Source organism: Carassius auratus, chromosome 17, assembly GCF_003368295.1.
Source record: "Carassius auratus strain Wakin chromosome 17, ASM336829v1, whole genome shotgun sequence".
Classification (NCBI taxonomy): Eukaryota; Metazoa; Chordata; class Actinopteri; order Cypriniformes; family Cyprinidae; genus Carassius; species Carassius auratus.
In genome coordinates this window covers 2,316,206-2,329,804 of record NC_039259.1, presented here as the reverse complement: position 1 = coordinate 2,329,804, position 13,599 = coordinate 2,316,206, and the positions used below count along the sequence as shown (strand labels likewise).

The following is a 13,599-nucleotide window of genomic DNA, read 5'->3' as shown; positions in this document are numbered from 1 at the left end:
TGCAAGATCGAGCAGTTTTTGCAATGTGGTCTTTGAAGGTCAGCTGGTCATCAAAGACCACACCATGATTTCTAACTGAATTTGATGGGGTAGTTGTGAGCCTGAGATCCGTGCAGCTACCGTTGGATCATCTGGTTGAACTGAGAGATAAAGCTGTGTATCATCAATACAGTAATGGTAGGAGAAGCCATGTGCCTGTATGATGGGAGTCAGCAGACAAATAGTGTACAGAGGCCAAAGGTAAACAATGTTACTGGTGTGGAGCTGCATATTCCTTGACATTACCCATCATCGATGTTTTATCTTTGGTTAAGCTTAACTGATTAGTCACCAGTTATTTAAACCAGGAGTTGTAGGTCGAAAGTCTGTTACTGTGATGTATGGTAGCAGTGAGAAAGAAAGATTGGCCACTTTTGTTGAGCTTGATCCTACAACATCTGTACTCTGAAAACTCTGCCAGTGAATTATATAATCTAGAAATAAAATATAGTGTCCTAAATGGCTGCATTAGCATCAGGCTTAATGTAGCTCCACTAAGCCTAATGCTTCATCCTTGCTGTATTCTTATGATATTTATCCCTTGACACATTTCATTGTAGTACCCCCTGGTCCATTTCCACAGTTCTCTGTGATCTCCAGTCACTTGATCTCCAGAACAGAAGAAGCTGGTGGAAACACCAGAATAAAAGGCCAGCAAAACAAACACAACAACATCATCACTCTGTACAGTATATGACTGAAGAATCTGAAAACCTCCAGAGGATTTTCAACAAACAAAATGTCCCCATATATTTCAAACCTTTCAGCACACTAGAACTATTACACCCAGGGGGTCTAACACCAAAACACAAAGCAATATTGTATATACAGTTCGGCACAATGAAGAATGCCCTGACTTGTACATCAAGGAAACAAAGCAACTGCTAAATAAGCGCACTGAAGGGCAAAACCCTCAGGGCAGATTACAGATAGTTCAAATGGGCAGTGAAAGAGGAACACTAGAGCACCCATCCCTGCAAGGCCATATAACTATTTGCCTCTTATTGAACATGTTTTTCTGACATCTTTACATCAGCAGGTCAATCCCAATTTATCCAGTCCTCATGGAGATGAGTCATATTGTTCTTGAGTCTTACGAAGAACTGGGTCCAAACTTTAAACCACTTTAATGAGTTGCATGATATCCCTTAAAAAATGCATAAAAATGCATCCAGCAATACTGTGAATCAAATTCTGTTACTTAAAAAAAAGTAATGTTAATTATTTAAGTAACTAAATGAAACGATTTTATGATATGAAATTCACAATATCTTACACCAGTCTGATAGCTCCTCCCCCTCTGCAACATCAATAAAGCTGCAACAGTTGAGTACATGAAGTGTCCAACATCCCACACTTTCAACATTTCACTTTCATTTTTCAGTAAACGCATCATCTGGGTATTTAAAGTTCATTTTTTATTTTTGGAATTCTCAGTGTGATCACACTACTCACACTATTTATACTACAAAACAACATAGCGCATAAATACACGAATTAGGACACACTTTATGCACGAAAGAGAACGTTCCAAATCCATTTGTCCTGTTGTCGGCCGTAGTGCAAGCATGTGGAGTATGGTTTAAAGAATAGTTTTATTCTTCGTGTTTTACAGAATTTATACATCCATTCATTTTATTTCATTGCTTTGATACATTAGCTGTAACAGAGGCCCTCAATCCGGATGTAATGTTGCTTTCTCTCTTTTGGAGTGGTGGAGCAAACTGCCCTGAGGATGACCACCCTCAGCTCCTGTTACGTCTCATCTTAGTCACGCTACTGTCTGCTACTGTCTCTTTATCCGCCCCCCACATACACTGTCATGCAGGCTGAAGGGAGTGTTGACATGTTGTTATTAGTGCCTACATTCCCATTATTTTTGTCGTACAGTTAAAGGTATTCCTCACTGTTTCTTGTCTTCCTGTACTGATCTCTTCCTGCTCTATTTCCTTTTTTTGTTTCTGCTCACCATGAGGCTGTAGAAAAGAGGAAATATGGTTCATTTTTCCTTTCTCGTGTCAAAGAGTGTGTCGACTGAACAAACAGCTCTTGTCAAAGATGTTTTAATTGCTTTGGGACAAAAGACTTGCAACGTGCCGGGCCAGAGAGACATTGGGATATTGTATTGTATTTAAAGGGGCAATCCGTCAAATTATGCATTATGCAGAATAAAGCATGGCTGAATATCAGTGGTTCTTTTTGGCTGCCATTTTCCAAGGACAGTCCTTTAGTCCTTTATTAATTGATTCTTACTGTAGTTTTCTCAATAGATTTAGCATTGTGTGTCACAAACCAACATTTGCATACACATGCTTTTACATGTGTGCAAAGAAAAGAACCTTAGACAAAATGTCAGTAGGATTCACAATAGGTGTGTATACACATGAATGTGTTCTTATTCTCCTTCTAATGTTTATGAATCTAGAGTATTGTAAATGAGGAAGCATGTTTATTGAAATAGAGTGTGAAAAAAGTAAAAACTCCATTCATAATCTCCACAGAGAAACAAATTTTCAATGATAACTAATAAACTTTTAAAGACAGACCTACTGCGAGCTATCAGGGTTGTTAATCAATGGTATATGCTTTTGTGGAAGCCAGCCATTCCCATTATTTAAACATTTTTCAAAGATAATGCACTCATATACTGGTTTTATGCACAAATACTGTATTACTTATAGAATTAAACATTGCATATCTGTAACTCCTAGTAAAACTGCACAGTACACTAAAACAGAGATATTTGGATGAGGATTACAAATCATTGTTATTGTGATTTAAATGAAGATGCAGCTCGGTTTCACTTTGTTAAGAGGTTTAATATCTATCAATAATTATCAATGTGCATGATGCTCACAACACTGAAGCCAGTCATCCATAAATCCTGCTCTGCTTCTTGCTTTGTTTCACTGACATATTTTTCTCATGCATGTGCTATTAAAGATGCAATCTATGTCGCTCTTTGTTTGTTTGCCTGTCTTTTGTTCTGTTCGCTCACACTCTCTGCTTTCTCCAAGGGTAAAGCTGTTGTCACACTTTGGAATTGTGTCTCCTCATCAAAAGTGTGACATTAGCATGCTGCTGGCCACTGTCAGATTCCCAAAACATGCCCTTTAGTGGGCTGGCAGTGCGATATATTGTGCCTCACAGGCCAGTGACTCTCCATTGGGAAGGAGTTAATTATCACATATGCACATCTGTCTTTCTCTTTATTTTCAGTCCAGTATTATCCTGGCAACCTCCAATTATGAAGCTTTAGAAAAAAATAAACAATCAAAATAAAATCAGGGGATACCTTTTGAGCCAGAGCCAAACGTGGGTAAACAAGAAGATTGCCAACAGCCCCATCATCTGAGAGAAGCAATACTCATGGGAGGGTAAACATCATCAGTCTCCGGTTATACTGATACTCTCATTCAGAGGGAACAGAACAACATGACTGCTAATGTTAGGGTAATAATGCTGAAAGGCCTTTAGGAGCTCCCTGAAGGTGAAGGTGATTAGTACAGAAGCTAATGCAGTATGAGGCATTCAGCGTTTGTTCGGGGGGCTGACCCATACTGTTGGCTTTCTCTGAGCTGCTGTCCAGGGTCCTGAAATCAACAATCACTCACAACAGCAGCTCAAATGGTTGTGCCAGTCTTTAAGAAGCATCAAAATCAGTAATAATAATAAAAATAATAATAAAAGATTGAAATTTGCTATTTATTTATTTAATTATTTCATGATTCTGAACACATCTTGGGATTTGTTTGATACAGTTTTATTTATACAGTGCCATGTTTGTTTTTGCTTTTCTTTAATGCCTTAATGCAAATTTTAAATTCTATATGAAATCACTATAAAAATTAAGTTTAAAATAAAAACCCGGACATGTTCAAAAGGTTCTTAAAGGGACAGTTCATTCATTTTCTCAGCCTCATGTCAAAATCATAAGACTGTCTCATCCTTGAAACCTAAATTTGTTAAAATTCCATTCCAAAATCCATTCACTGAGAGTCACTGCATTCAAATATCATCAAAAACCTTCAAAAAGTGCATGAAAATATGAGCTTTCTTGACATGTGAGAACAAACCTGGTTGGTTTTCATGCGTAACGCACATTTGAGTTTTAGTTTACAATATTTGAAGTGCTCTGTGTATGTAGGTCAATCAATGTTCATAAATGAATAAAGGTCTGTTCAATTGTGTCTCTTCAGTTAGTATTTGTATATTAGTAAAGTATTTCAATTACTCCATTCATATGGATTATTTTAATGATGTCCTTGTGTGCTTTTTAAAGCTTGAAATACTTGGTTGCATGACCTTTCAATAGATTGTGAAAATCGACTTGAGAATATATAAAATAATAATAATAATAATTTGTTATTTGGAATGACAGCAGGGTAAGTAAAATAAATAATTTTCATTTCTGAGTGAACTATCCCTTTAATGGTACAATAAACTGCATTTCATCAGTACATTTATATGTAAAGACATTTCTCCTGACTCTATCGGCTAATATTGAATTAACTAAATCTCTCCAATGCAGTCTATGTTAGAAGGCTGTTTGGAAACCTTATCTATGAAGGCAGCTGACAATGTTTTGGAACAGAACTAATGTTGTCAGTCACTGAGGATAAATGGCATCCTTTCTCTCTCCCTCCAGAATGACTGACAGAATAATTTCACTTTATCCAGTTTTGAAAATTTCTTAGCCTTTTTTTTTTTTTTTAAGTATTGTGTTATCATTAGATCCTAGAATAAGACTAATTACAGCACACATACCAATGCGGTTCTGCTACTCATTCACATGTGAGTGAGTGTGAGGTTGTTAGAGACACTCGAGAGACTCAGACACATGTGTGTCCTGCCCTCAAAAACTGAACATATGCACTGATAACCCGATGTGATCTCATTAGTATTCATACACTCTTAAAAATAAAGGTGCTACATGCTGCTATTATAAAATGGTACGAAAAGGTGGTTCTTTAAAGAACTTTTGCCTGAATGGTTCTTTGTTGAAGCAAAAAATAATAATATTCTATGTCATCGCTGTGATGAACCTTTTAAGCACCTTTATTTTTAAGAGTGCATGTATATTTACATGAAGTGTGGTTCAACTGCATGTACATTTACTTGGATTTACATAGACAGTGAAAATTACAATTCTGACAGCATCTAAAAAGGTCAATTATTTGCCTATGAACAACTTTACAGACGTACCAATATTTATAAATCCTTTTTTATGACTATTGAAATATGGTCATTAATTTATTGATTCTATTCGATTGTCATATCGATTACATTGTTTCAATTACATTTATTAAATGCAGTTTACTCATTTGATTAATATGAAATAATACCATTTTGTTCTTTTCTTTGTGACTTCTGCCAAATAATTTTGAAAAATTAAATTGTTTAACTATTACATATCATGTACAGTCATATCATGCAATGTTTATTTTGTTTGCTGTGAATACCTATGCAGTGACTGAAAACAGTGTTCCATAAATGCAACAAAAAACACAAAAGTAATATATTTTAATACTTTTTTGTAAGAAATTATAATTATTTTTCTTAATTATTATTAATTTATGAATTATTTTAAAAGCAATAAAAAAAATTGGGGTGCCTTTTTAAAATATGTGAAGCTTTGTTGTAATTTATTTAATTCATTGCATACTCTTGCGTTAAAAACAGCAGTCAGAGCAGAATAAATGCACTTTCGTTATGAACAACTCTGTACTCAGGACTGTTTTCTCAAAGTTACCTCTCCAAAAATAGTTTCAGTTGATTCCAGGCAAACATCTACTTTTGTTTAAGAAACCTCTACAAATGATAGAACCTCCAACCAAATCTAACTGAATCACAAATCAATTCTGATCAAACCCATTTGGCCAGTTCACCAAAAATAACTTACTTATCATTAATTAGCAAATGTAAAATAGCCAACAAAATGCTCATGGTTATATATCATATACTGTATATATGCCCTTCCTCTTATGCATCAAACCTTGAGATGGCAAGGAAGTGCGAGAGAGAGAGAGAGAGAGAGAGAGAGAGAGAGAGAGAGAGAGAGAGTCTTCGAGCTGTCAGCTCATATCTGTCTCAGATAGGAACACACTGTGACAGGTGTTGCCCAGCAGTCACGCAACCAGAGCCCTACACCGTCCTGCCGTTTGACTGACAGCCAGAGCCAGCCAACACCAGCAGCACAGGGGCGGGACCACAGCAGCCATCGCCCCGTCACAGCAGGAGCAGCCAGCCATGCTAATGCATTACATGACATGCCTCCACACACTACAGCAACCAGCCTTCATGACCTGCACCAGAAACAAATCAGAAAACTTCTCATACTTCTCAACAACAACATGATACGGGATGCTCTTTTTGTTTGTTTAACATTTAGTATTAATATTAGTAAGCAAGCATCCTTATTGGTCATACATACTATTGGTCATAGTTCAGCCAAAAATGAAAGTCCTGTCATCATGTACTCACTGTCAAGTTGTTACAAACTTCTTCAGCTGAACACAAAAGAAGATATTTTGAGGAATGTTGGTAGCCAAACAGTCGCTGGTAGCCACTCAATTTCATTTTATGAAAAAAATAATAATAAATAATTAAATAAATAAAAACTGGAAGCGTCAATGACTACCATTGAGTGTTTGGTTACCAACATTCTCTAAAATATCTTTTAGGATAACGTGAACAAATTTTAATTTTGAGGTAACCCATCCCTTTAATACTATTTATACAACAGGTCCTTGGATCTGATTGGTCGATCCACAATCCAACAATGCAGATCGACCAGGGATGCGTTTCCCAAAGCCATAGTTGCTAACTAAGTTAGCAACTTTGTTGGTTGCAATGCAATTTCCCATTGCCAACCAAGTAAGTTCCTAACAGGTTATCAACTATGGCTTTGGGAAATGCACCCCAGAACTTTACTAGGTCTTTTGGAGAGGGATTTGTAGCCTTTCATCAGTACTGAAGGACAGGCCCTCAAAAAAAAAATTTAATATAATTTAATATAGAGATAATTTCTATGTATTTTATGTAAAACGTGGTTTTACAAAACAATCACTTTTACTTAACGTACAATACTGACGTATTGACAGCACCTAAAAATTAATCCTTATGAATATTGAAATTGCGGCATTAATTATATTATTATTGTTCTTTTAGTTCTCATATCAATGGCCTTATGTTTTCTGTTGCATTATTCAATTGTTCATTCATTTACTTAATATGAAATTATAACATTTTGTTCTGTTCTGTGTGATTTCCGCTGCAAGCTCTTAAGAATATGCCTACATAATGTTAAACAAGACTACACTTAAAACCCTTAAAATAAATACAATTTTTGCAATCAATTAACCATTACTTGTCATGAAATGTTTACTTTTCACAGCCTAGGGACACAAAAGGTATTTTCCGAAATGCTGTCACTGACAATAAACCATAAATTAACCATTTTTTTTTTTTTTTTGTGCGCTGTAATCCAAATCTTCAGAATCCATACGAGTGCGAGGAACAGACCCAAAGCCATTTTTTGTTTTAAATCCTTTTATATTCACTATAAAATAGTTAGGTTAAGGTTTTGAAGCAAGTGAAGGAGGCTTAAAATCTAAATCTAAATAATATGAATATCTTAATGATATAAAAGATAACTTTTTAAATGTTTAAATACATCTAAATTATAAATTTTAGCATCAGTAAAAAACGCACAGAACGGTACATTTTGTGTTTGTAAATGATACATATTAATACCTGTGTATAAACAACAAGTACAAACTGTCCTCCCACAAACACTACAGTCTCATTAAAGTAAAGTGAGAAAAGAAGAGGAAAAGTTTGAGAAGGAAGTTCAAAATTATTGAATGCTCATTGTTATAAAATTTGTATGTAAAATATTTCATTAAAGTCTTTCATGTGTGGAGCTCAAATAAGCTCTTAAGGCATTATAATGGATGCATAATGCATTATAATAAATATATATATATATATATATATATATATATATATATATATATATATATATATATATATATATATATATATATATATATATATAAAATATGTTATAAAAGTATAAATTGTTAATACCAATTATAATAAATCATAATACTTACGTATATTTCCGGTTATAAGTTTAACCGGAATATCCTGACATTGTTTATTTAAGATCTGCACAGTATCTTACTACAGCTTGTGAGTGGTTAGACGTTGAGTGTTTCCTTTGGAGCTAATGTTAATTAATTGATGGAGTTTAATACACCAACTGGAAAAAATAACAGCAACTATGTTTTGCATTTTATTTTGATTGTCCTCAATCGACTATTAGCAACTTTGCAACTACATGACAACTATTAGTATTAATACAGTATTAATACAGTATTAATACAGTATGCTCAAGAATGGTAGAATCTAGTATGGAAGAACAAGCTGACGTACTTGCAAAGACACTTACAGTCAGTTTATCTGTTGATTGACTGTCAAAATAAAGTTTTAGCATATATTTACAGTAGCAGACATTCTAATACTCTAATGACCGCTAGTTGAAATGTAGTCGCAGAGTTACTTGTCTAAAGGGTACCATCAAAATAATCAAACTGATATTACAATAAAAATAGTTCAAAGCAAATGTGTCATATTACACATTCATCTGATCTAATATTTGATCTTATGACTATTTGAGATAACTAAATTTTATTCATAATATTATTATTACTACTTATAAGTGACTTTGACCGCTTTAAGTAAAGTAGCATAAATGGCAAGATATGAGACTTATAATACATTATAACTGAGAAATATAATCCTTTGTAAAAGTTGATGCAACATGTTCATTGTGTTATAAAGTATCATACCCTTAAAAGCTATAACCACAAATAAGTAAATATTATAATATATTTAAACTGTTCTTATGAATATTCATGAGATGATATAGCATATTATAAGGATTTTTATAATGTGTTATGCATTCATTATAATGCCTTAAGAATACCATTATAATGTATTATAAATACAGGCACAGATCCACAAAATACACCTCACATTCTTTTAGATGCTACTTTTTTCAGTTTTTCAGTCATTCACACAGTTCCTCTGCATGCTCAGCAGCTGGATGATGGGTTGCTTTGCACAGATGTGGATTAGCGGTTAGCAAGCTTATGAATGTCAGAGATTTGGAAATGAAATCCCCTGATGTCGCCTGGTCTATAGTCACAATGGAGTCTCAGACACATCCACACTGACTCACTGAAATAGCCCACAGCAGCACAGCACACACCCAGAGAGGATCTGCAGCACTCGGGCAGATGTATCCAGAGAGGGCTGCCTGCCAGACATGACAGATTCTAGTGTCCTTCACGCTTAAAACAAACCCTTCACCACAAACCAGCACAACAGAGCCGTACAACACCAACAGTAAAGAGCTAATGCACAGACACAGAGACAGTAGAAGCACGTACCAAAACAAGACCTATTCAGACAGCATTCATGATCATTACGTTTACGTTTTTCCTCAGTGTACCACAATAAAAGCTGCATTTTACATCTGGTGTAAAAATACAATTTTATCAATAAGAAGATTCCAATAATTTGTATTGACAGACTGCTATAGTAGCGATTATACCTTTTACAATTGTTATAACAATTATAATGTACATAATTATAATGGTAAAATGCATAAATTATATGTAATTTATAAAACTAAATTGCATTTATGTCTGGGTTATTTCATAAGATTTGGTAATGCTCTCATCCAGTGTACATGACCAGAGCAAAATCCCGTCCCAGTCAGTACATAACATTTTAGAGGTCAGAAAAAAGATAACACAAACATTGTTTAGAAAATGTGTTCCATCCAAATTAGTTCTACAGATATCCTCAGATTATATAAAAGAGAATACAGAGGACGAACAGCCCACTTTAGTTGGCAATAGAGAGAAACATGGACATTTAGCAGGATGTGAAGCAGCTGATCCACATTTGGGAAAGATTAAAAAAATCCACATTTGGGAACCTGAAGGCTAAGTCCACAGAAATAGGGTTTAACGATAACCAACTTTTAAGAGTCCTCTGAATTGAGACGAAAACATCAACAAATTGAGATCAGCATGTTTGAGTGTGTTGTGTAAACATAGAACCTGAAATGACTATGACTATTTACATTTCTTTTTAACACATTCTACAAAAAGCTACAGTAGTCTGCTAGTCCTTTAATCAGTGATGGCATTAAGCTCTCGCATACTAGCATTACTTGGTATGTCAAAAAAGAGGGCTAGACGAATCCCTTCCCAGCCTCGCAGTAGTTGGTGAAAATGTGGCACTACAACAGTCTGGAAACGCCCTGATGCAATTATCTGCCTGCTCGTGTTACTCTCAGTGTACACTGCTCTATTTCTCAGAGCCTTCGCTGGCCAAAAGAACGATCAGCCTGTTATGCAAGATGGAAATGCTTGCACCACTTTTCTTACTGAGCTATTTTGGAGCTCCATACAGCAAGTGTTGGGCAGGGCTGTAAAAAATAGGTCAGAGCAAGACGCGGGCAGCACCTTCCTCTGCTTTCAAACAGACTGTGCTAAAACAGGCGATGTTGTTTCTGTTTTCTAGTGCCTCATGCAGGTTTTTATTGAAACAAAAAGACCTTGCAAATCAACGTTTCAAAAGAAATAGCTGCATTTACAAAAAATAAACCACAATAGTAGACCAATCAGGTGATTTGTGGATGTTGTTGGCTCAGTCAGTGCTTAGTAAATCCAGCACAAACAATAGCAAGAGGTAGCTTTTGGAAGTAGGGCAATTCCAGCATGCAGCTGGGGGTCTCACTCGCCTCTTCACAAAACCGCTGACAAAAGCGCCCCTGGGACTCACTTTTGTCTCTTGTTCTTACAATTCTCTCCACACCTCTCTGTGCACTTGCCTTAGTATTTGATAAATGTATATGGTTTGTGCATGCAAACAGGTTTTGGGTATGTCATTGTATCATGATATTACCTTTAATATCCCATGAGTCATGACTTCACCACCTTGAGCTACAATGACCAGCGCATCATTCAGACAGGATTAGTTTGTAGTTAGTAGATTACTCTGGGACTGTTCATGGAAGTGATCTATTCCATCTATTCTTTGATCATCATTCTAAATTTGACAGTCTTTTTTCATTTTTTTTCTTCAATATATATATATATATATATATATATATATACATAAATAACATGCTGGTGCTGGATGGTAAGTTTTTTAGGAAAATGCTAAAGCAGAAAGAATGAAACACTATACAATAAATATTATTAATACAAGCTTTTAATCAATCAATATACTGTTGATTGGATCTGTATTGTACCTGTAGTGTTATAATGTTGATTTAAATGTTCAGGTTTATCAACATTGCAGTTGATTGTGACTTTTTTTCAAGACATGCTTTCATGAACACACTACTGAACCATGTACCTTAAGTTACTGTTTTAATAAAAACAATACGCCCTCTTAACACTACAGATTTTAAATGTATCGTCTATCTGCTGATCTAAAGTTTGCTGCTGTTATGAAGACGAATGAACGCAGAAACATACATTAAGTACAGTATATACAGTACAACTGGACCTCAAGCCTGAAATGCATTAAGCCAATCACTGGCATCTTGTTTATAGCTTAAATCATTTAACCAAATAAAACACAAAGAGAAATTTTGTTTTGCGCATTCTATTACTGATTTTTTTTTTTTTATGAAAGACCCTTCCATATTGTGCTTTGAGATGGTTGTCTTCTTTCCAGTGCTTTAAGTTTTATTTGGGGTCCAACCTCTCGCTTTCCTGCAAACAGTACAGGCAGTGCACTTGATTGATTTTACAAATGTCAAAATGAGCTATCAAGGTGTTCTGGAAGCCTAAAGAGCAGAGGCAATAGAAATCGATAGCTCAAAGTAATTGCACTCGTAGCTAGGTGAGTAATTTCAACACACACAAAAAAAGTTTTCGTACAATGACAAGAGATGCAATCAACAATAAGTGAGCTTCATTTGTTGGCTGACAAATCTCACCATTTCAGCTTTTATTTCTCCTGAATAGTCAAAACTGTATGAGGGTTTTTCTCTGACAGCTTTACTTAGAGAATATTGGTCTGTTATGGAGTTTTGTGATGCCCTCACATTTTTCATACACAGCTCAGTATTTTAACATTTTTCATTGAAATCCAAAAGCATTTTCATTTTTATACTAAAGTGTTGCAGGTCTCCGACAAACTAAGTGACTGGGTTTGGTCATTGGTTACCAAATTCAGTGCATTTTTTTTCTGAATTATCAGTAATTATCATAAATTATAATATCAGACTGTACTTTCTTTGATTTTCCCCTATTAAAATATTAACTTTTTTCACAATTGTTTTGGCCTCAGAGAGTTTACTGGTAAATCTCAGCAAATCACTTTTCTCAGCAAAAAGAACAAAAACATTGAGTGCAATGTACAGTGTAGGGTAATGCAAAGATATTTGCTACTTAAGCAGTTGTTGAACTTCATGTTTTCGGTGTAGCAAAAGAAATTAAACAGAAATGTCATGGGTTATTAATATTTACTTCACTTATAATGTGCACTGAAATGGAGTGATAATACCAGAATACGTTCAGTTAACTATTCAGATGTTAAGTACATGATTATGAGGTTTAAAACAATGCACTTTGTGATTTGGTTTAGGATTTGTGATCATAAAAGGCTCTTGGTAGACACACACTAAATCGTGGTTAATATTTAGGAAACCAAATTGATGACAACTAATTTATTGTTTATTTCCTTTTTCAAAAGAAATTGAAAACCATTGTTCCATAATGATAACAATAACTTACAATCATCATCCCCGATTACAGTTTGCATTTGATCAAAATCAAATCCAACAATGTGTGCAAGAATGAGATGAGAACATCTGCTCTGAAACAACCATCAAATCATGATTGTGCTCTTCTCAGCTATTACACATTCAGTCCCAGTGGTATCACTTGTCTTAGTCAATTATCCATTAGACAGGGTAATATTTGCCCAATATTTCAGTCGTGTGACTAGAAGAGTTTGCAGTGATCAAAACCGACAAATCTGATTTAAAGAGCAGCCATAATAAGAGTCCTGCGCCCTCACCAATATGCTTGATGAATTATGGATGACTGTTTTGTAATCATTTTCCAATATCCCTCTGCTCTTCTTAGCCCTGTGTGGGGAGGACTATTTTTGCCTCTGTAACAATTAATCTCAAATGCGTACTTCCATTGGCAGACATACACTGAATGCCATTAACATTCAAAGACAGAGGTTAAAAATCCAGCAGGAAGCCTTGAAATTAGCATTTTCCAGGGATTTTCTGACTGTTTTTCCAATCCTGCATCCACAAAGAATGGCACTGGCTGGTGGATGGGTTAAATGTTCACGAACATTCATATCTATGTACATTATACCCAAAATATCTAAACCGAATATTTATGGAAGCTGTCACAGTGAGCCATGAGCTGTTGTCAGCATGACACTCTCATGATGTTGGTGATATTCTTGTTCACATGATTTTTCACATGAGTTCACATGGTGCCA

The 13,599-nt window shown here is 35.1% G+C and overlaps 1 protein-coding gene across 3 annotated transcripts in view; it reads right to left on the bottom strand.

Moving 5' to 3' along the window:
• Positions 1–13,599, bottom strand: part of myt1lb (myelin transcription factor 1-like, b) — a 112,474-nt gene that overhangs the window by 92,052 nt on the left and 6,823 nt on the right. The gene's annotated exons all lie outside the window — the stretch shown is intronic.